Source organism: Canis lupus, chromosome 21 (genome assembly GCF_048164855.1).
Source record: "Canis lupus baileyi chromosome 21, mCanLup2.hap1, whole genome shotgun sequence".
NCBI classification, from domain to species: Eukaryota; Metazoa; Chordata; class Mammalia; order Carnivora; family Canidae; genus Canis; species Canis lupus.
This window is the reverse complement of record NC_132858.1, coordinates 42,881,117-42,904,351: the sequence shown is the minus strand read 5'-3', so window position 1 is coordinate 42,904,351 and position 23,235 is coordinate 42,881,117. Positions and strand designations below refer to the sequence as shown.

At 46.0% G+C, this 23,235-nt stretch overlaps 2 long non-coding RNA genes across 2 annotated transcripts in view; one reads left to right on the top strand and one right to left on the bottom strand.

Moving 5' to 3' along the window:
- Positions 1-44: 44 nt before the first annotated feature.
- LOC140613099 (uncharacterized) lies at positions 45-7,276 on the bottom strand. Its single transcript, XR_012014234.1, has 3 exons — positions 6,260-7,276; positions 1,702-1,888; positions 45-1,018 (listed from the first exon to the last, which is right to left on the bottom strand). It is a non-coding gene; the product is annotated as an uncharacterized lncRNA (long non-coding RNA).
- Positions 7,277-17,119: 9,843 nt separating this feature from the next.
- Positions 17,120-23,235, top strand: part of LOC140613084 (uncharacterized) — a 37,363-nt gene continuing 31,247 nt past the window's right edge. The window contains exons 1-2 of the long non-coding RNA XR_012014204.1: positions 17,120-17,319; positions 17,956-18,424. This is a non-coding gene — a long non-coding RNA (uncharacterized lncRNA). The remainder of the gene's footprint in view (positions 17,320-17,955; positions 18,425-23,235) is intronic.

Here is a 23,235-nt window from a genome sequence, read left to right as displayed (position 1 = left end):
GAGCATGCCAGGATTTTATTTACTTATTCATGAGAGACCAGAGAGAGAGGCAGAGACACAGGCAGAGGGAGAAGCAGGCTCCTGCAGGGAGCCTGACGTGGGATTTGATCCCAGGACCCCGGGATCATACCCAGAGCCCAAGGCAGATGCTCAACCACTGAGCCACCCAGGAGTCCCCTGGGATGTTATCTTTGCCAATTGAACTACAGGGAGTTCTTTTATGAAAAAAGCAGCAGGGAACCCTGGGTGGCGCAGCGGTTTGGCGCCTGCCTTTGGCCCAGGGCGCGGTCCTGGAGACCCGGGATCGAATCCCACGTCGGGCTCCCGGTGCATGGAGCCTGCTTCTCCCTCTGCCTGTGTCTCTGCCTCTCTCTCTCTCTCACTGTGTGCCTATCATAAATAAATAAAAGTTTAAAAAAAAAGAAAAAAGCAGCAGCAGAGGGGACCAGTAAAATGTAAAATGTAAAGGGTCATGGGCAGCCCTGGTGGCTCAGTGGTTTAGCACCTGCCTTCGGCCCAGGGTGTGATCCTGGGGACCTGGTGTCGAGTCCCACATCAGGTTCCCTGCATGGAGCCTGCTCCTCCCTCTGGCTGTGTCTCTGCCTCTCTCTGTGTTTCTCATGAATAAATAAATAAAATCTTAAAAAAAAAAAAAAGGTAAAGGGTCAGTAAATGCAGTGGTTAAGCCCGTAAGCTTCAGAACCAGGCTGCCCGAGGGCTAAGGCGTAGTCCCCGCACATGCAACGGGCTCCTCGCCTGTCAAATGGGACCGATGACACCAGGTCACATGGCGATGGTGAGACTGAGACCAGGAGTTGCCCGTTAAGCCTTTAGCAGACAAGTTCGCGATTCTAAATGTGGAGGAAAGGCTGCTGTATTTGATATCACTCTGTCGACTTGCCTGGATTCGTCTAGAAGATCAGGGAAGCAATGTGCTCACCATCTGGATCAGAAGAGTTGGCTCTCTGGCTGCCATCACGCGTCCACAGGGGGGATGCTGGTCAGCCACTGTGCACCCCTTCAAGCAAGTGAGAGGCAGTATGCTTAGGTTTGGCTCTAGCCATTCCTGTGGGCCAGGACCCCCTTTTTCACACCAAGGTTCCATTATCAGGGCCTCTCTAGCAGATCTTGTACCTTGGCCTCCTTATATGGAGAGCTCCTTGCCGCCTCCCATCCCCTCCCCTTTTTTTTTTTAATCTTTTTTTTTTTTTTTTTTTTTTAATTTATGATAGTCACACACAGAGAGAGAGAGAGAGAGAGAGAGAGAGAGGCAAAGACACAGGCAGAGGGAGAAGCAGGCTCCATGCACCGGGAGCCCGACGTGGGATTCGATCCCAGGTCTCCAGGATCGCGCCCTGGGCCAAAGGCAGGTGCCAAACTGCTGCGCCACCCAGGGATCCCCATCCCCTCCCTTCTTCATCTCTTTCTCCCTTCCTCAGACATTGACTGTGCACCTGTCAGGTGTGCTAAGTACTAGGGATGTCGCAGTGAGGAAAACAGACCTGGTTCCTGTCCTGGTGGAGCTTATATTCTCGAGCGAGAGAGTCCACACAGAGGCAAAGGACGAAACAATAATTTCATGTTATAATACATGCCTCAAAGAGAAGAAAGAAGGTGCGGAAGGAAAGCAGTGGGGCAGAGTCTGGGTGCTCCTTTAGAAGGAGCCCAGGGGCTGGCGCATCTAAGCAGAGGAAAGCTCACCTCTTTTGTAAGAAGACAGCAGGGGGTCATATTCTCAGGTGGTGTTCTCAGCAAAGGGCTGGGCTTGCGTGGAGATGAAGAGGTAAACGACTTTGGAAAACTGGCATTTTTGCTTCTGGTGCTGAGCTCAAAGCAGGTGTCCCAGGGCGCTCAGCAAAACGTGTGCATGTGGTCGGTCCCTGGGTGTCTGGTAGACCAGGGACACGCAGAACAAAACACAAGTCTGTTAATTCTTCTGTCCCCCTGCTTGTGGAGCATCACAACATGTCAGGCACTGGTTCTGGGCCGTCGGGCCACATTAGCAAATCAAAGATTTCCACTTGGTGGAGTTTAATGTTCTAGCTGGGAGAAATGGAAAAGAAATGACAAAAGTCCTACCCCAGTAAGTGATGTCTGGTAGAGAAGGATGAGCTGCAGGTGAGGAGTAGGAAGACAGAGGCAAATGTGTGCGCATGTGTGTGCGTGCGTGATTTAAGGTAAAGTGGTCAGGGGCGCCCGGGTGGCTCGGTGGTTGAGCGTCTGTCTGCCTTTGGCTTAGGTCGTGATCCTGGGGTCCTGGGATCGAGTCCCGCATCACGTTCCTTACAGGGAGCCTACTTTTCTCTCTGCCTCTCTCTCCGTGTCTCTCATGTATAAATAAATAAAATCTTAAAAAAAAAAAAAGTTAAAATAGAGTGGTCAGCATAGGCTTCGTTCAGAGGTAAGACGCAAGGAGGTGAAGGGTTTAGCTATACTGGGGAAGTGGGGCCCAGGAAGGCGGAACAACCGGTATGAAGGCCTAAAAGTGGGAACGTGGCCTCTGGGAGATGATGAGCATCTTAAGGAAGTGTCCTTAAGCCCTCCAGGGTGGCCCCCTGCCCCCGGCCACCCCAAGCCCCACAGGCCTTCCTGAGTCCACACTGCCGACTCCCTCTCCTAGTCCTATCTCGTGCTAAGCCCGACCCCGACTCCTCCGTGTAGAAAACCCAAGTGAGTTGTGAGCGGGAAGGACCTGGCTGCCTGCACAGACAAGCGTTGCTGAGGGGTTCGGGGACCGGCTGAGCCTGACATCGATGGAAGAGAAGCAGGCTGTTCAGGGTCAGGCAGGGTTTGGCTTACATGTTGCCCTTGCCCCTTACTCGTTGAAGGACCTTGTGAAAGTTATTCTAGGAATGTCAGGGAATCCTGGGAAGCTTCCAGACTTTGAAGACCCTCACGCTGGGAGTTTTTTTTTCTTTTTGACATAAAGACTGTACAATTCAGTAGTTTTTAGGACATTCACATGGTTGTCCAACCATAACCACTACCTAGTTCCAGAACATTCTTCTCACCCATGCCCATTCACCCTCACTCAGCATTCACCCCTGGCCTCAGCCCCAGCAACCAGAAATGCACATCGGCCTCTACGGATTTGCCTGTCCCAGATATTTTGTATAAATGGAATCACACAAGGAGCACCTGGGTGGCTCAGTGGTTTCGCATCTGCCTTTGGCTCAGGTCGTGATCCCAGGGTCCCAGGATCCAGTCCCACATCGGGCTCCCTGCATGGAGCCTGCCTGTGTCTCTGCCTCTCTCTCTGTGCCTCTCATGAATAAATAAATAAAATCATTAAAAAGAAAAATGGAATCACACGATAGGAGGCCTTCACTTTCCCTACTGTTTTCCAGGGTCATCCGTGTCCTTGCACGGACCGTTACATCACATGCCCCTGTGGATGTATTTAGCACCAGGGGATTTCTGCGGCACCCACTTCTCTGCAAAGCTTTGCCACTGATGAACAGTCAGCATCCCCAGGTCCCCCAAGCGTGAGGCCTGCACACAAATGCTTTTTGCATTTGTTGCCTCCTGGGTCCTGGGGGTGTCCTCCTTGGGCTTCTGGGAGCTGTAAAACAGATAATACTGATCAGCCCGCAGGGCGCGGTGAGGACCACTGGAACAGCACCCACCCTCCACCCTCTGCTGTGCTCCACGGTGGGTCGGCTTGAGGGAACCCCGCAGAGCCCCGCATTTCCCACCTTGCCGCCCGCCCACGCAGGTGTGGCCTGGGTCTGGGGCTCTCTGGGGTGGCCAGAGCCATGATCCAGTGGCATCCCAAGTTCTGGGGGTGCTTCCCAATGTGGTGCTTGCACCCACCCCCCCCCACCCCCTCCCCACCCCCCACCCCCCCCCACCCGGCAAGGGCAGTGGGGGGTCTGACGGAAGCCTGGCTCAGAGAGTTTATTAGATAAATACACGCCTGAAGGGAAGCCAAGGGCTGCAAGGGGCTCTGCGTCAGCCCCGGCCTCCAGCTAGTAGTGCTGGGCTGCAGCGGGAGACCCAGTACACACAGGCTTCCGGCCGCCCCTCTCGCCTCTCCTCTGCCAGCGAGCAGGGACCCTTGGGAATAGGAGGCCCGTCTTTAGAGTAGCCTTGGGCAACCTGCCGGGGGCTCCCCAGGTTCTAATCTGAGCTGAGGACGGGGTGGGGGTGGAGGGCCTGCGCCTCTTGGGCCCTGAGACTCCGGCCAGGGCAGCAGGTTCCTAGAAAGTTAGAGCCTTGAACAAACCAGCACCCCTCTCTTGTGACATTTAGAGACACCCCAGCAGGGTCCCAGTCCAAAAAAAAAGGGGAATGAATGTTTGAGGAAAGTAAAGAAGAGGGGTGACGTGACACTGGCTCGATTTGGGGGTACCCCCATTCTGTGAGGCACCCTTTTTTGTGTCGCAGGTCTGTGTCTCCCTTGTTTGAGAACCTAGAACAGCAGTTCTCAATCATCCTAAGCAGGAGAACCATGTGGGCAAACGTAAATATCCGCAGATGCCAAAGCCCCTCTCTCAGCCATCTGTGACTCAGTTGCTCTAGGGGGACGTGGGCAATCAGTATTCAACTGTCAACTAACGTCTCCAGGTGGCTCCAAGGTGCACAGAGTTAAGGGCTTAGTTGGAGCCACCTCTCATTTACCTGGGAGGAAACTTCCTGTCGGCTGCCCTCTGACAGCTGCCAAGCCGCAGTCTTCACATTTGGGGGACAGCCAACTCTGAGAGTAGAGAGATCTCTGCCCCCGCCCCCGCTCCGTCCCCGGGGTTCATCCTGAGACTTCCTTCTCACCCCGGGTGTCCTTCCTATTGCCCACTTGGCTCTGCGGCCACAGGCAGGCAGCCACTCCTGGAGCAAGCGGTTCCTGCACCCCACAGCAATCCGCGTCCTGGTACTTGTGTGGGGTGGAGGTCAGAGGGCAGCAGGCCCCGTAGAGAGGCAGTGTGGTGAGCCCAGCAGGCACAGCACGGCGGGCTTCAGCTCCAGGACCACCTCTAATAGCTCGGATGTTGGATGGGCAAGTCATCTGACCTTCGTGAGTTCCAGATTTCCGCTCTGAACAACCTCCCTAAGACAGTTGTTGTCAGGCTCCAATAAAATATCGTGGTTGTTCAAGGGCGTTGTAAATCGTGAACCTCTAGAACATTCGTTCTATTGCTATAGAGGGGCCTGCAGGCCACTTTTCCTCTCCCAGTGCTCAGCCCTCTCCCCAGGGGATAGGAGCTCATCTCCAGCCCTGGGCTGGGGTCAAGACCCTTGGAGCCCCCCGGGTGGGGGGGTGGGGGGGTCGGGGACAGGGAAGAGCCTTCTCAGGGTTAGGGCCAGGTGGCAACGTGTTGGCAGGAGGCCGCAACTCCAGGGCTTGGGGAGGAAATGGCAGCCAGCACCCCCCGTCTCCTCAGCGACCCTATGAAGTGACCCCAGTTGCCTCTGTGCCTTTAGGGAGCTCCGAGGGGGCCCCCAAAAGTTCCCTATGGGCCTCAGGCGCTTCTCTCGACCATCGCCGAGGGTCCACAGGGCTCTCCCTGTCCCTTCCTGGCGAAAGCAAGCGCACTGCCCCGCGCTGGCAGCACACGGGCCACCCCTTAGCCGCCCTGGAAGGCGGGGGCAGCGAGCGCTCACCCCCAGACTGCCCTTTCTGGGGAGGCAGGGAGAGGAGGGACCTGAGCAGGAGGAAGCGGGTGGGGAGAGCAGGAGTCCAAGGTCTTGTATTTGGCTGTTGCTGGGCAGGGCGGAGACCAGAGAGGAAGGAGAGGAAAGTGCACCCCCAGGTGGCCTTCCCGCCACCACCCCGGCCACCGGCAGCCCCCAGCCTCCGCCCCCGCTCCCAGCTCGGCAGGAAGAAGGCTGCGCCTCCGGAGGGGGAGCCCTGCTAGGCCCCAGGGGCAGGAGGCCTGACCCAACCTCAAGCGCGCTTCCTTGGGGGTGGGAGGGGGGAGTGAACCCCGCTTAGGTGTATGATTCGTTTCCATTTCTGAAATAGTTTCTCTTCTAACTCTTTGGATTCTCCCAACAACCCTGGAAGACCAGCCGAGCCTGCTGCATCAGCCCCCTTGTATAAGGGGGAGACCGGGGTCCCTAAGGTGAAGTGGATCATTAGAGTCCGACTTGCCCGCAGTCGAGCTGGCCTGGAACACGTGCGTGCTGACTTTTACTCTCCTATTTGCTCGTGTTTCTCCCGGGTCCCTGGCCTCCCTGGCCGCAGGCTCCCGACCTCGCCCCCCCCCCCCCCCGCCTTCCCCTCCCCCGGCCCCACGTCCCAGGCCCCCTCTGACCCACTCACGCTGGGCAGGTGCAGCGCCGGAGCACTGCTGCGTCTTGGCTCCTCCGCAGAGACTGGACCTTTGGCCCACGTGTGAACTTGACCTCCTGCGTTTGCTCTAGGCACCGTGTGCATTCGATCACATTTCACAGAGTGTGGCCCAAATTCAGGCTGTTAGCCTCCTTCCTCTCGTGGCTGCTTTCACTTGTACCCATACTCCATGCAAGCGGTTTGTCTCACCCCCCCCCCCCCCAAATGCAGGGGCTCCCTCCCCTCTCATCAACCTCCACAGCCTCAGAGGACGCTGGCCTCTGGAAAACCTCTCTTCCCCTCGGAACAGGCGTTGGCTTGTGGGACAGACAGTTGCCTTGGGAAAAGCAGCCAGAGTTCTCTTAGCTTTTTGTCTCTTTTTTCTTCTTGAAGCTGCACATTCGTTGTACTCTTCCTTCCCCGGGCTCAGTTTTCTCCAGGTTTCGCTCCTGGGTTGACTTGAGACTGCCCCTGCCTGAGATTTTCCTGCTGCTTCCGAATGCTTCCCCGTTTCACTTATTCCAAGTAGGAATGATAATAACGTTTTTTTCTGGTTAAAAAAAAAAAAAAAGAAAACCAGGAGCCAATATTCCTAATGTGCGGCTCCCTTCTGGGTGGGGAGGCGGACAGGGCCGATGCCGGGATGTTTGCGTGTCCGGGCACATTCAGGGTTTACAGAATGTTCTCGTGCACTTGATTAGCACAGCGGTGACCTGAGGCTGACAGAGCAGAGGTTGTCATTCCCATTTCACAGAGGGTGAAACAGAGGATCACAGAAGGTGCTTCATCGATTGTCATCTGATTTCAGGTTTTGGCCTGAAGACTACCAATTTTGCATAAGAAAAACCCTTTGTTTCAGAGTATAAACAAATTCAAAGCCCAAGTGTTGTCTCAGTCTGCTTGGGCGACTATAACAAAATACCACAGATTGGGTGCTTTAAATAAGAGAATTTTTTTTCTCACAGTTCTGGAGGCTGGGAAGTCCAAGGTCAAGGCCTGCCAGCTGATCTGCTTCCTGACGGAAAGAAGCTCTCTTCCAGTCTTGCAGACAGCTGCCTTCCCTCGGTGGCCCCTCCCTGTGTCTCACATGAGGGATCTCTCTCTGTCTTTTCCTCTTCTCCTAAGGCCACCGTTCTATCAGATTGGGGCCTGCCATGACCTCATTTAACCTTAATTAGCTCCTAACGAGTCTTTCCAGATATAGTCACACTGGGTTGAGAACTTCAACATGTGAATTTGGGGGTGGGGGGCACACAGTTCAGCCATAGCTGATGTGTACGGGATCAGCCTGGCTTCTAACATCCGTTACATCTTAGTGCATTCACTTGGGTGCAAGGACCTAGGGGTGTCAGGTTCTCAGAACTGAGGGCTCCGCAAGCTCAGCCCTGCCTGTGCTCCAGACATTGGGTGCTGACACACCTGACCCCGGCTCCAAAGTCACACGTTTCTTAAGGTAAACTAATTGCATTACAGCCAAATGTTTGTGAGCCCAAGAGGTAGCAACTTAATCTCCAAACTCTTCCATTGAGTGTTGGTTTATATTTACTCTCAGGGAGCCAACTTATTTCTGTTCCTTATGGGCCACCTCACTGTCCACTTCCACGCACCATCTAAATGGAACAAGAGAGATTCCTTCACTCTCAGGCTTGATCTCTCCTGTCTTGGTTCCGATTGTCCTACTAATTTTGAGAATCTCATTGGTCCCATGGACCCTTCATTTCTTGCATCAGAGAAGGACAGATGCCATAGCTCACCTTCTGCATTATGTTAATGTCAGGTTCCTGCCCATTGTTTCCATTAAAAGTCAGACTCAGCAAATGGCTATTTTTTGTGTTAATTTAATAACAATTTTTGGGGACCTAATCCTGGAGACAGAAGGAGGCTAACCCAGTGAGTGGTACCTTTTTTTTTTTAATTTTTTTTATTTATGATAGTCACACAGAGAGAGAGAGAGAGAGAGAGGCAGAGACATAGGCAGAGGGAGAAGCAGGCTCCATGCACCGGGAGCCCGACGTGGGATTCGATCCCGGGTCTCCAGGATTGCGCCCTGGGCCAAAGGCAGGCGCTAAACCGCTGCGCCACCCAGGGATCCCGGTACCTTTCTTATCTCAAGAAACATGTCCCCAAACTCTGCCTGCAGTTCTCACTTTCCTTCCCTTTTCTCTTGCCTGTAAACTCACTGATTTCAGATTCCACGTTGAAATAAAGTGAAACCGATCAATTGATTTGTTCATTAATTCAGCAAATGCATGGGGCACTCTCTATGTGCCAGGTACAGTGCTGTGCATGTTGGGGCATGCTCAGACAAGCAGAGTCTTTGTCCTCCAGAAATGTAGAAACCAGGCAGGTGAATGAGCTGCCACACTGGTGTGTGCTTACCTCACTGGTGTGTGTAAGCACTATGATAAGCATTATACAAAGTAGCAGAGGATCACTTGGGATATGGGTGGGCGTTCCATCCCTGTGGTAGTAGCTGCATCTCCCAACAACTATACTTCCAAAGGGATGATCCTCTCCCCAGTGGCTTCAGCTCTCCCTGAGCTCTGATATCTCTGTTTCCTCCCCTTGTCTTGATTTCAGCCCCAGTTTGGTAATGACTTCCCACCATGGCTAGTCTATAGGCATTCTATCTTGCTTTCTTGACTCATTTAACCCTTCCTATACCTCTGAAAGTGGTTTTTTCATTTAAGACTCTTTGTTTGAACCAGCTCAGGTGAGTTCTGCTAGCATCATCGCTACTAAAGTAGACATCAGAACATGAGAGAGTTTGGCACCGACAGGGACCTGCATGTAGCTAAGCAGGACTCAAGAATAGCATGTGAGGTGGAAAGATGGGAGAGGAATGGTCAGGGATGGTACCAAGAGAAGCCAACTCATGAATGTTAAGGATTTAGGCATCTTATTCTGAAAGCTCTGATTAGCCAGCAATGGATTTTAAGAATGGGGGACCTGGGGCACCTGGCTGGCTCAGTGGTTGAGCATCTGCCTTTGAGTCAGGTCTTGATACTGGGGTCCTGTGATTGAGTCTCACATCAGGCTCCCCATGGGGATCCTGCTTCTCCCTCTGCCTATATCTCTGCCCCTCTCTCTGTGTCTCTCATGAATAAATAAATAAAATCTTTTTAAAAAATGAGGGACTTGATCAGATTTCTGTTTTAGAAAGAAGGTTTACCAACTGCAGTTGGTAAAGGGAGGGTGTGGGAGGGTGATTAGCTGGGAGGTACACAGAGATACAAGATGATTGGAGCTGCATCAGCTAATGGCACACCTTACGAGGTTTCCTACCTCTGTAAGCCATTGGTTCTTATCCTTCCAAAGTTCTAGTTGGTCAGTTTTTCTTCCATTTTGGGAAACTATCCAGTATCTTTCTAATATATGTGTGTGTGTGTGTGAGTGTGTGTGTGTGTATACATTCATATATATATATGTGAACACATTACCCAGTATCTTTCTGATATATATGTGTGTATATATATGTGATATATACATGTATACACACACACACACACACACACACACACACACACACACACATTGCTCATAACAAATTAGCCAGAGGTAGTTTCTATTATTTGCAATTAAAGAATCCTGGTGCCAGATTCAAGTAGGAAATGAACAGGGTTCATATGATGTGGAATGGATGGATTTGCCAGACACTTGGGAATAATTACAATTGACCAATTTGAGATTGAAAGAAAATATGTGACTAAGGAAGGGAGAGAGTCCAGAATGACTTGACTTTCCGATTTGAGAGACTAGGAACATGAAGTACCATTCACCGAGAGGAGGGATATAAGAGGAGGATCAGTTTTCCACCCCACCTGTGGGGGAGGGAATGATTAGCTCAGTTTTGACAAAGTGAGTTTGCAAGTGCTTATGGAAACACCCCATAGACATTCAGGTTATGTGCCTTTTCCTGAATTTAGGAAAAAATATCTGGCTGGAGATAGATACTTGGGAAGCATCAGCTTGTAAGTAGCACTTAAAACTGTGGGAGTAGATGAGGTCACTCAGGAAGAGTACATAGCCTGAAAATAGAAGAAGGAAGAGCTGTGGGAAGGTAAGTAGCCCACACAGGTGCAGCATTAGAAGCAGTAGAAGTAGGTCAAGGGGTAAGAGAGTAAAGGGACTGAGCATGGGATCTGGGGTGCAGAAAACAGTGATGGAAATACAAAAGGGGTTTGACAGGATGGAGAGAGTGGGTGTGATTCAGAACTAGAAGTGCCTGCATTGTGGTGATTGAAGAATAGGACGAGGTCAGTGGGTGGGTGCTTGAGTCTGAGATTTCAGAGATGGAGCAATTCTAGGGAGCAATGGAACTTCAGGTGTGGTCTTGAAAGGGCAAAATACTGAGACGAAGGTGGTTTATGGATGGCCTTTTGCATGGAGCTGAAAGTCCTCTAGAAGGAAGACTTGCCACAGGTACCCGAGGCAAATGTGTAGTGAGGTCAGAGGTGAGGATGACAAAGGTATTAATGACTCAGAAGTGTAAATGTGAGAGTTTGGCATGAAGCAGAGCTTGCAAACACAAAGCAACTCCTATTTCAGATAAGCGCAGAAAAATGGTAGTCTCTGGGAGAGCAGAATTTCTCTCTGCAATGGAAAGTAGAGGACACAGAAGGCAGGGAACCTCCTTGACTAGGTTGGGAATAATAAAGGTGTTTTGTTTAGTTTTGTTTTACCATCAAGTGGGGCATGACAGGTTACTGGTAAGTCCTAGGAAGGAGGACAACAGTGGGGAATTGGATCTGAGGAGAATAGGTGATCAGAGGTGTCCCAAGTGTTGATAATATCTGGAGAGGGTTGTGGATTGCTAGAAGTGGAAGGAAACCTGGGTTCTCATTGGTGCCTCAGGCCTGGTCGTCACCCACCCATGGTGGCCTTCCCAACTATCTGTCCTTCCGTGGGCAAAAGTCACCTGGGATGTGGGAAACTCTGGGACTGGTGTTTCCTCCCAAAGGAGTCCTTTCCCACTCTAAGCTAAAGAAGCAACTCTCTCTCTAACAGCAATACCCACTAAGAGGTAGTGTTGATCAGAAATTTTGATACCATGAACATTTTGTTTTATGTTATCCTCTCTTATTTTTTTAATTTTTATGTATTTATTTGACAGAGGGAGCACAAGCAGGGGGAGCAGAAGAGGAAGAAGCAGACTCCTTGCTGAGCAGGGAGCCTGATGCGGGGCTTGATCCCAAGACCTTGGGACCATGACCTGAGCCAAAGGCAGTTGCCCAACCAACTGAGCCACCCAGGTGCCCCGATACCACCAACATTTTAAACCTAAAGCACTTCTCGATTCTCTCTGCCTTTGCCATGCTCTGTGATTGACATTACATACAAATGTGCTTCTGTGAGGATGGTTTTGAGATGTCTTCTTTCTTTGTCATCTGGACCTACTCCTATATCACCAGGTGAAGAGATGTCAAAAATCCTCTGGGGAAAACCCCAATTATCTCACAACAGGTAAGAGGTTCCTCTCCAGAGAAACAGAGCTGAGGCTTCTTGAGCTAATAACTGAACCTGAGGCCACTTCCAGTTTGTGAATTCTGACCCCTGGGGGTTGGTTTCTGCAAATGCACCTGCCCGCTGGGGCAGGACACAAAGGACTCCACTTTGGCTCGCACTGCCTTTGAAAAAACTGTCATTGATCTAGAGCAAGAATGTGGAGCCATCCATTTCTTTCTCAAACTGAAGAGAAAGGAAGTATTAAAAGTCACCTGAATGCAAAAAACGAACTTGTTAAAAAATAAACAGGGGCACCTGGGTGGCTCAGCTGTTGAGTGTCTGCCTTGGGCTCAGGGCGTGATCCCAGGGTGCAGGGATCAAGTCCCACATCAGGCTCCCTGTCAGGGACCCTGCTTCTCCCTCTGCCTGTTTCTGCCTCTTTCTGTGTGTCTCTCATGAATAAATCAATAAAATCTTAAAAAAAAAAATAAAACAAAGGACTTGGGAATTTATTGGCAATTCTAGTTACCGAGAAAAGGATTTACAAAATGATTTACAAAATGGTGAAAATGTCATTGTTTGTCAATTTTCTTCATAGAAAGAAAATGACTGGTAAATAACAGTAATTCATTAAAGATTTTTTAAGCACTGACTGTGTGCCTTGTATATTTGTGTATGTGTTGTCACATGGCTCATGTGACCTGGGGAAGAAGGATGGCATTAACTCTGCAGAAGACCCTATTGGTAACAGGTGGAATTCGTGAATGTAGAAATCTTAACTTATAATTTTTTTAACAAGCCAAGATAAGTGGGAATGAAAAACAGATTCAGAGACTATGGGCCTATGCTTCAGAAAATTCAGTGTTTTTCTCATTTCTCTTAAAACCTGATAATGGAATGTATGGCCTCAGAAGCGACATCTTCACACTCCCTCTTAGCCAAAAGGCTGGGGAGTGACAGAAGCTAAATAGCTTTGTGAAAGAATGGGAGTTGAATTGCTGTTAATACCATGTTCCCCAAATAAAATGAAAAACCTCATTATTTGAAGTTAATGAAATTAATTTGAGATCGTTTTCAACAATCAGTGCAAATGCAGATCACGTGAAAGGGGTCTTGGCTCAGGAGTATCTTCTCTGACTCTTCAGAGTATTTGCCCATTATTTTTATATATTCAGCCATTGGTTGATAGAATAAGCCCTGAGATAGCATGGAACTCTTCCTAAGTAGTGGCTTTTGATGACTGGGGTCTCATTTGTGCAAAGAGAGTTGTGGGAAGGAAACTTTCCAGTCTGAATACAACTTGGGAAGTAGGAGCCTCCTGATATCGCTGCCAAGAAATTTTCTCTTTCCTGGTTTGACCCGTGTTAACTAGTGGACAACCCAGTAGATGGTGATAGAGACTGTGAAGCAGAGTTTATCCATGGCTCACTCAGCAACAATCTTTAAACTTTTTTTTTTCAGGGAGTACCTATTATGTGCAGACCTAGATTTTAGGGATACACGGCCCTAAGCTTAATGGACCTAATAGTGTAAAGAGGCAATCAAATACATGACTACAAATTTTGATAAACATTATGAAGAAAATAAGTAAGAGAGAAAAATGGGAAACGTTTAAGCTGAGATCTAAAGAAGAACAGGAGCTTCAGTTTGGAAAGATCTTAGTGGGTCTAAGAATCTGAGAGAGGCCAGTGAGGCCAGAGCTCTCCAAACTAGAAGGAGAGAAAGTAAGCTGGGTCTAGAAAGAGACAGAATTGGTGTCCTTCTACCAATGGTTTTCATTCCTCCCCCTGCCTTCCATGGCCCTGCTTTCCATGGCCCAAAGCAAAGGTCATTGTCATATTTATTTATTCATCTAATGTATAGGTACTAATCCAGGTGTTCAGAATATGGCAGGGCACCAGACAGACAAAGATAAGCCAGTGCCAATAAGGTGCCAGTTAATGGGCCTAAGATTTGCTGGTCCCTGGGGTGTTTTACTCAATACTTGACACAAAGTGCGTTGGGATACCCATTTGCTGTCTAGATGAGATTGGAATGGAGGCTCGGGGCATATATGTGTGAGGATTAGAGGGGAGCTCCTGGAGAAGCAGGCTTTGGGCTGAGCCTAGGGGATGAGGGAGGTTCTTACCCAAAGACAAGGGGAAGGATGACCTTCCAGGCTGAGGGAGCTGCTTGAACGAACGGCCAGGGGCACTGCTTACTGTGTTTAGGGCAGCAAGGTAGGGCAGGCTGGGTTGGGTTTTTATTATAGTGGGAAGAGGGACTCGCCCACTAGCCAGAAAACACAAAACCGTTTAAAAGGTATTACAAAAAGAGGAAATTTTAATGCTGAGAATTGGTTTCATAGGTGACGGAATTGCTAAGACTTTCCAACAGAGGTGGTGAGGCAGCTCAGAGTTGGCACCAGCAGGAAGCTGCTACCTCCCCTGGTGCTGGGGGGACAGAGTGCTGTTACCAGAGCCTGGGACCTGGGACCGTCTTGTGGGATCAGGAATCACGACAGGTCCATGAAAGAAGAACACATCCCATGGTACCTGGGGACACGCAGTGTTAGAGGCAGGGAGCTAAAGCAGAGAGAGGAGAAATAACTGGCTTCTTCCCAACTCCTGCCTTCCATATCCTGCCAAGACGCCTGCTGGCCAACTCCACCAGAGGCTGAAGGGCACGGGAGCTTGGGAAATGTAGTTCCCTGTGATACAGAGCAGGGAGTGGCTCCAAGAGCAGAAGAGGGGATAAGGGGGGCAAAAGAGGAAGCCAAGGCAATTCTGATTACTGGAGGCGAGGCTGAAAAGAAAGGTATGTTAGCAATAAATTATGGCAGGTGCACCTGGATGGCTCAGTTGGTTAAGCGTCTGCCTTTGCCTCAGGTCATGATCCTGGGGTCCTGGGATGGAGCCCGCATGGAGCCCCACATTGGGCTTCCTGCTCAGCAGAGAGTCTGCTTCTCCCTCTGCCTCTGCCCCTTCCCTCTGCCTCCCACTCATGCTCATATGTGCTCACTCTCAAATAAATAAATAAAATCTTTAAAAAAGAGAAAGAAATGGCAGCCTTTGGTCTGCTAAGGAGTTTGAACTTTATTTTTGGTCATAGGGAACCATAGCTGGATTTTTTTTAAAGGAATTAATTTCAGGGCACCTGCGTGGCTCAGGTGGTTAAGCATCTGCCTTTAGCTCAGGTCATGATCTCAGAAATTAATTTCTATGAGTTTTTAAAATTATAAGAGTAATGTACACAGTATAAAAATATTTTAACAGCACAGAAACATGTAATATAAGAATAAAAAGTAAAGATTCCCTACTTCCTTCCTGATGCCCTCCCTTCCCATCCCATTCCCCAGAGGTTGCTAGTTTGGGGTATACCTTGCAAGTGTATACAAATACCACCACCACACACACACATACACACTACTACTTACAGATATATGCATAATGCAATTAATCTGTTATTTATATATGTACGATATACCCCATTTATGTATTTTAATATATATATTTCTGTACACATGAATACATAAATGGGGCATATTGTTTCTATTGGTATTGATATTAAAACACATAAATGGATTCCTATTAAACATTCTTTTCTCTCATTTTCTTCTTTCCACTAAAAATACATCTTGGATGTTTTCCATGACATTCCATGCAATACACACATCTACCCCAGTTTTATTAATGGCTGTATAGTATTCTAGTGCACAAGATTTATTTAACTAAATAAGCATTTAGTTTGTTTCTAGTCTTTTGTTGTTATGAACAATATTGCAATAACATCTTTTTTTTTAAGATTTTATTTATTTATTCATGAGAGACAGAGCAAGAGAGAGAGGCAGAGACACAGGCAGAGGGAGAAGCAGGCTCCATGCAGGGAGCCCGACGTGGGACTCGATCTCAGGCCTCCAGGATCACAACCTGGGCCGAAGGCAGCACTAAGCCGCTGAGCCACCCGGGCTGCCCTGCAATAACATCTTTGTACACACCCTTGCATTTCTGTCCAAGCATCTAGAAATAGAATTGCTGAGTAAAAAGGAATGTACATTTCTACTTGAAAGTATAGTCTCAATTGCTTTTAAAACTACTGTACTGCAGCCTGGGGATCCCTGGGTGGCTCAGTGGTTTGGCGTCTGCCTTCGGCCCAGGGCGCAATCCTGGAGTCGCCGGATCGAGTCCCATGTCGGGCACCCTGCATGGAGCCTGCTTCTCCCTCTGCCTGTGTCTCCACCTCTCTCTCTATGTGTCTATCATGAATAAATAAATACATCTTTAAAAAAAAAAAAAAAGGAAAATTAGTCCTTAGACTTTCACTTGTGTTGTAGGTATTTCTATTTGCTATTTGTATTTTGGCTTCATGACTTAGCTCCCCCAAACATTTGCTTTCAACTTTCCCTCTAAATATTTGCTTTTAATTACAGTTAGCAATTTAATGCCTTCAGAATCTTCTTTTATCCTAGAAAAATATCCCCTAATATTATAAAAATACCCAAACATGTTTTTCTACTGTTCCTTTCATTTTTTAGATATAATTCTTTGACCTACCTCAAATTTATTTTGATATTAGAGGTGAGTTAGAGATTTTATTTTTCCAAATAGCTGCCTTGTTGTGCCAGAAATAGTTACTAATGATTTCATAACAAATATTTTCTTTGCTAATTTGAAATGCCACCTTTTTCATACACTAAATTCTCATATATATTTGAGGCAATTTCAGAAACAATTGTATCTGCCTCTTCACGAATCCTTATCACTTTAAAGTGGTTTTATTTTTTATTTTCGTACCTGGTAAGGCTAGTCATCCCTCATTACGTTTCATTTTTTTAGCTTATTACACATATAGTATTACACACACATTCTCGTGGAAGGTTTCTGAATAGAAGACAACTACTCCAGATGATGACGATGATGATGGTGATGATGCATTTATGGCATGCTGATTAAGCGCCAGATCTTGTTCTCAGTGCTTTAATATTACTGATTAATTTCTGCTATGTTGTAAATGCTTTTATTACTATACCCATTAGATGAGAGAAACTCCAAGAGTGAGGTGCTTATTCCCTTATCTTCTCAATGTTTCTTAGTTTATTTATTTATTTTTTTTTTAAATTTTTATTTATTTATGATAGAGAGAGAGAGGCAGAGACGTAGGCAGAGGGAGAAGCAGGCTCCATGCACCGGGAGCCCGACGTGGGATTCGATCCCGGGTCTCCAGGATCGCGCCCTGGGCCAAAGGCAGGCGCTAAACCGCTGCGCCACCCAGGGATCCCTGTTTCTTAGTTTAAATTTTCAAGAGAAAGACTCCTTAATTTTCTATACCAGGACCCATCATAGGTCATTAGCCAAGCTGTGGATTGGCTCGTATTCAGCTATAATCCCGTGAGGTCACAGTCCCTTAGAACAAAGCAGAGTTCCATAGGCTGGACTGTGATGGGTCAGGCACCACGGCTGATACATTTGGTACATCCTCCAAATGATACACGTGTGCAGTGCTTTCTGTTTCCTTTCATGTTTGCTCCTGGATGAGAAACCTATGTCTACTTTGGGGTTCTGAGTATGAGCAAATGAACATCAACAAAACTTCTTAAGGGCAGAACCAACCTGTTGTAAGAGACACAGGTGAACTCATATGGGATCAGGGATCTCTGCTGTACCAGTGCCCCTAAAAAATATTTAAGAGGCTCACCAGATTTGCTCGGCTGACCAGCAAGCTTTACCTGGTTGGCCTATCAAAGACTAAGCTTTCAGGTTTAATGGTGGGTGTGATAATGGGGTTAAGTAGTTGAAGCGTTGGAGGAAGGTGAGAAAATATAACCAAATGGACATATCCTGAAAATAGGGTGGCATTGACACCCAGAGGATTACGAGTCTGTAGACCCATCTTTCTTCCCCTCCCCAACTTTACCGGCTCCTAAAAGGAAATGTTTTTCTGTCACACTGCCAGGGACAAACCTCATTGTTTGTTTTAAGAGAACACTCCATTAATTCTGCAGTATAGAAAGGGAGTTGGAGTTTTGCATTGGTCTGTGAACATCTCAAATATTTACGCATTACACTGGTGAATTTTAAGGTGTTAGTATTACTCATGCTTTTGTGAAAGCTGTCTGTAGGAAAATTCGACTGTTGAGGGAATCTAAAAACACCTGAATCTTTTAAGATCATCAAGAATTAACCAGTTTTCCATCTGAGTCTCTTTGGCTTACTTTTGAAAGCTTCCTTTGCTTTGCAGGCTTATCGTTGTTCTTTCTTTTATAGGATGCAAATCTTCCACTGAAAAGAGATCTAAATGCGGGAGCATTGGGAGACTTGAGTGTTGTTTTTACCAGGAAACCAAACTGGAGGAAGATGATGGATAACTGTGAGCAGAAGACCTCGTATTTAGATGACTGTTTATGATTTACATTTTATTCAAATTCTTAGGAGTTCTTGGAAATAAACACAGAAAGCTTTGGGAAACCACCAGCTAAATACCAATGCCGATGGAGGACACTTATCCTACTCTGCTTTGTATCTGGATTATTTGTGGCCATTTCCAACTCATTAGGTTCCAAGACCGTTGAGAGTTGTGTCTAAGTTATGTTATGTTCTTAGCCCCCATGGTGCTTCATATAGTATATAATAATCATTGTGCCTAAACAGACTTTCATTTAAAGACAAAAGTTTTTTCCCCTATGTTGGAAAAAATGAAGATCTTATCAGCAGAGGACTCTAGAAGAAGCACATGGTGAACAGAGCATAATCACGGCTAAAGGCTCTTTCAGTGTGACAAGCTCTTACTGCTTTAAAATAATATATATTGGGGCGCCTGGGTAGCTCAGTCAGTTAAGTGGCTGCCTTTGGCTCAGGTCATGATCCTGGGGTCCTGGGATCCAGCCCTGCATGGGGCTCCCTGCTCAGTAGGGAGTCTGCTTCTCCCGCTGCCTCTGTGTGCATGCTCTCTCTCAAAAAAATAAAATCTTTATTTAAAAAATATCTATTAAAATAATATAGAATTATTCTATTATTGAACTTTTGAGATGAAGGATGGCTCAACCAGAACTCTCTAGGAGAGCTTCGGAGGCAATCTATAGAGAGTACAACCTGAAGGCATGCTACTGTCTAAATTTGTTGGGTAGAAGAGAGCAAAACTGGCAGAGCTCCCAATTAAAAGCCTCTTACTTTTTACCTGCCACCCTTCACTTCCTCCTTTCTGTCTTCTCGGAGAGCTCTTTGTAGTTATCTTTTCCTCACACTCTCCAGCCACTGGTTTCAGATTTTCAGATTTTCACAAGGTTCTAGTACATTTAAAAGTCTGCTAATACTATAGTATGTGAGGCATCAGGCAAAGAGAAGGTAAGAACTTTATTTTTTTTAAAAGATTTTATTTATTTATTCACGAGAGACACACACAGAGAGAGGCAGAGACTTAGGCAGAGGGAGAAGCAGGCTCCCTGCAGGGAGCCCTATGTGGGACTCGATCCCAGGACCCTGGGATCATGACCTGAGGCCAAGGCAGAAGCTCAACCATTGAGCCACTAGGTGTCCCTAGAAGGTAAGAACTTTAAATGAAGGCCCCTAAAAGCATGCTGGGAAGGGGGTGGGGAAGGACCTTTGGGTTTGGGAAAACTGTAAAATTGTAATCAACATCTTATCATTTTTTAAAAATGATGCTATTGTCATTGGGTCATACTTTTCCTTTTGTGTATAAGCTCAGTTATCACACAGTAGCTCATGAAGTTGATGGGAGCAGATAACCTCATTTTAGAAATAGCACCAGGGAGAAATGAAAGCAGGGAGAAAGAAACTCATTTGGATAGCACCACTCTTGTCCTAAATTAAGATGTGAGATTTCCACTCAGCCTTTGCAGTAAGGAACCAAGCCTGAGATGAAACCAGTAGAGTAAAGGCATAATATATTAGCACCAGGGTCTTGTTTCTAGAATAGAAAGAGAAACCCCCAGAAAAATAGGAAACACAGTCATTACTATATTAATCTTTTCTCCTCAAGGGAGATTAATTTTAGCCTAAAATCTAACATGAGGTTGGTCTTAGAGAAGACTCTTATTTGTTGATTCCTGGAATTGTTGTCACAACTGAAATAGTTTATTGAGGTGCCTGATGGATGCTCCTTTACTTTAGGGCCTAACAACAATAGATTTCCAGCTAGTGTTACTATATAGAGAAGGTAGATAAATTGACTTAATAAATTCTGGTTGGGGTACCTGGGTGGCTCAGTGGATTAAATGTCTGACTCTTGATTTTAGGTCAGGTCATGATCTCAGGGTTGTGAAATTGAGCCCTGCGATTGGCTCTGTGCTGGGCGTGAAGCTTGCCTCGGATTCTGTCTCTCCCTCTCTCTCTGCCCCTCCCTGTTTGTGCACTCTTTAAAAAATGAAAAACTTGGATCCCTGGGTGGCTCAGCGGTTTAGCACCTGCCTTCAGCCCAGGGCATCATCCTGGAGTCCCGGGATCTAGTCCCACATCGGGCTCCCTGCGTGGAGCCTACTTCTCCCTCTGCCTGTGTCTCTGCCTCTCTCTCTCTGTGTCTCTCATGAATAAATAAATAAAATCTTTAAAAAAAGGAAAACTAAACATAAATAAATAAATAATTCTTGTTGACTCTTCGGATCTTCTGGACCATTGATGTTCCCTGGTGTTGTCACTTGCTTACTATTTTTTTTTTGCTTTTTTTAATATAAAAGTTTTATTGAGTGCTCGCTTCGGCAGCACATATACTAAAATATAAAAGTTTTATTGAGCTATAATTCACATACCATACAATTCACCCATTGAAAGTATACAACTATATATGCTCACAGAGTTGTGTAACTGTTATCACAATCAAATTTAGTACATTTTTCATCACCTCAAAAAAAAAATCCCATGACCATTAACAGTCCACTGCTCTGTTTCCCCCCTACCACTATCCCCTCACTAACCACTTACTAACCACTAATCTACTTTTTTTGTCTCTGTAGATTTACCACATCTGCACATTTAATATAAATGAAATCATATAATATGTGGTCTTTTGTGACTGGCTTCTTTCACACAAACAGTGTGTTGTTTGTGATACATGCTGTAGCACGTATCAGGGCTTCGTTCTTTTTTGTTGCTGAATAATATGCCATTGTACATTTTTAATTCATTCATCAACTGGTGAGTCTTGAGTTGTTTCTAATTTTTGCCTATTATGAATAATGCTGCTCTGAACATTTTGTTCTGGTTTTTATGTGAATATAGGTTTTCATTTCTCTTGGTATATACCTAAGGGTGGAACTGCCAGGTCATATGGTAATTCGATGTTCAGTTTTTTGAGGAAGTGCTGTCTTCCAAAGCAGCAGGGCCATTTTCCATTCCTACCAGCAGTATATGAGGATTCCGATGTCTCCACATCCTCACCAACCTTGTTGTTCTCTTTGTGATTATTGCCATTCTAGTGAGTAGGAAGTGGTATTTCATGTGGGTTTGATTTACATTTCTTGAAGGCTAGTGATATTGAGCATCTTTTCGTGTGCTTATTGACTATTTAATATTTTCTTTGAAGAAATGACTATTTAGATCCTTTGTCCATTTTCAAATTGGGCTCTCAGTTCTAGTCAATTGATCAATATGTCTATCCTTATGCCAGTACCACATGGTCTTCATTACTGTACATTTGCAGTCAGTTTAGAAACTGGGTAATATGGATCCTTCAACCTTGTTCTTCCTCTTTGAAATTGTTTTGGTTATCCTGGGTTCCTTGCATGTCCACATTAGGATCAGCTTGTCAATTTCTATAACAAAGCCAGCTGGGATTTTGATGAAGACTGTGTTGGTTCTGTGATTAATTTGAGGAGTATTGCCATCTTAACAATATTGTCTTCTGATCCATGAATACGGGTTCTATGTTTATTTAGCTCTCCTTTAATTTCTCTCTTTTTAAAAATATTTATTTATTTGAGAGAGAGAAAGAGAGAGAGAGAGATAGCAAAAGAGAGCTTGAGTGCAGCGGGGGAGAGGGAGAAGCAGGCTCTCTGCTGAGCATGGAGCCCAAAGGGGGGGCTCGATCTCAGGACTCTGGGATTATGACCTGAGCTGAAGGCAGACACTTAACTGACTGAGACACCCAGGTGCCCCTTATTTAACTTATTTCAATAATGTTTTTGCAATTTTCATAGTATAAGTTTTGCACCTCATTTTTAAATTTGTTCCTAAGTATTTTATTCTTCTCTGTGTTATGGTAAATGGAATTTTTTTCTTTCAGATTATTCCTTGCAAGTGTATAGAAACACAATTGAATTTTGTACATTTGATTCACTTTTGCTCTAAGATAACACTTATGCTGGTAACAAAAAACACCTACAAGAAATACTGCTTGTTCTAAATAGATTGTTCTAATGAAGTAGCACATTATTAGCCAAGCAGTGGCTCTGTTTCAGCCTGAGGACCGAAATATCTCATTAAAAAGCAGATACATAATGCAGAGGCATTTAAAGGTATCATATCCATCCCATAGATGGCTTTTGATGCTTAAGTACCTCCCGGAGCAGGTAAATAGCATTGTTTATGTCTATTTGTTCTAGATAAAGACAACTTTCTACTAATTGTCTTCATTTTCTCCAGCAACAGCTAATAATTACCTAAGTACTGGCACCCCAATTCTCTTCTTTCGAGTTTTGACTGAGACGTCAATTCCTCAGAAGGTCTTTCCTGACCCATCTATGTCATAATTGCATTTCTTTGGTAACACATCACCTAGTTTATTGCCTTAATCACACCTCCTACAATCTGTAATTATCTCATTTGTTTAGTGTTTGTCTGTACTACACAGTCTAAGTCCATGAAGATGGGGATTTTTCCTGTATTTGCTTGCTACAGAATTTCTAATGACTAACACCACTAATTTTTGGTCCACCAGGGAATAAATGGATTTTCCAACTACAAAAACATAGCATTGATAACTACTAAACATGCAAAGCAATAAACAAATGGCACTGACATTGCACTTGTGAATGCTTTTATATATACCTGGAAAAACTGTAGAGATAAGAATAAGAGGGTCAGAAAGACGCACTCATTAGCTAAGTGCCTCAACTTCTCACATGAGCCTCAAAGCCTGGGTTCAAATTCAGCTTCCTACAAAAAAAATGATCAGTTAGTATGTACCATGATCCTTCGGAGTTGCCCCTCCTCAATAGGTTAACACTCGGATGTTAGATTTGCAAGTGTCCATATTTTATGGCTGTTTTGGGAAAGTTTATGAGAGGATTTTCTTTGAATCTGGGTACATTTTAAATTCTAACAATTCTAGTTGTCAGAGTATTATTCATTTGATTATTTAGTCTAGTTAGACATCCTGAAATCCTTCATTCTATTCTGTAGTTTCTATATCCGTCCAGATTTGTGTAACTTCAAAATATCCCCAAGTTAATTGACATGCTCAGTGAAGACAAAATATTATAAGAATTCAAAATATGCCTTACATATTTCACTAAGATAAATATAACTTCTTATGAGCGTTCCAGGAAATTTTAGGAAAAGGAAATGCAGCTTTAGTTATCAATCAACAGCATA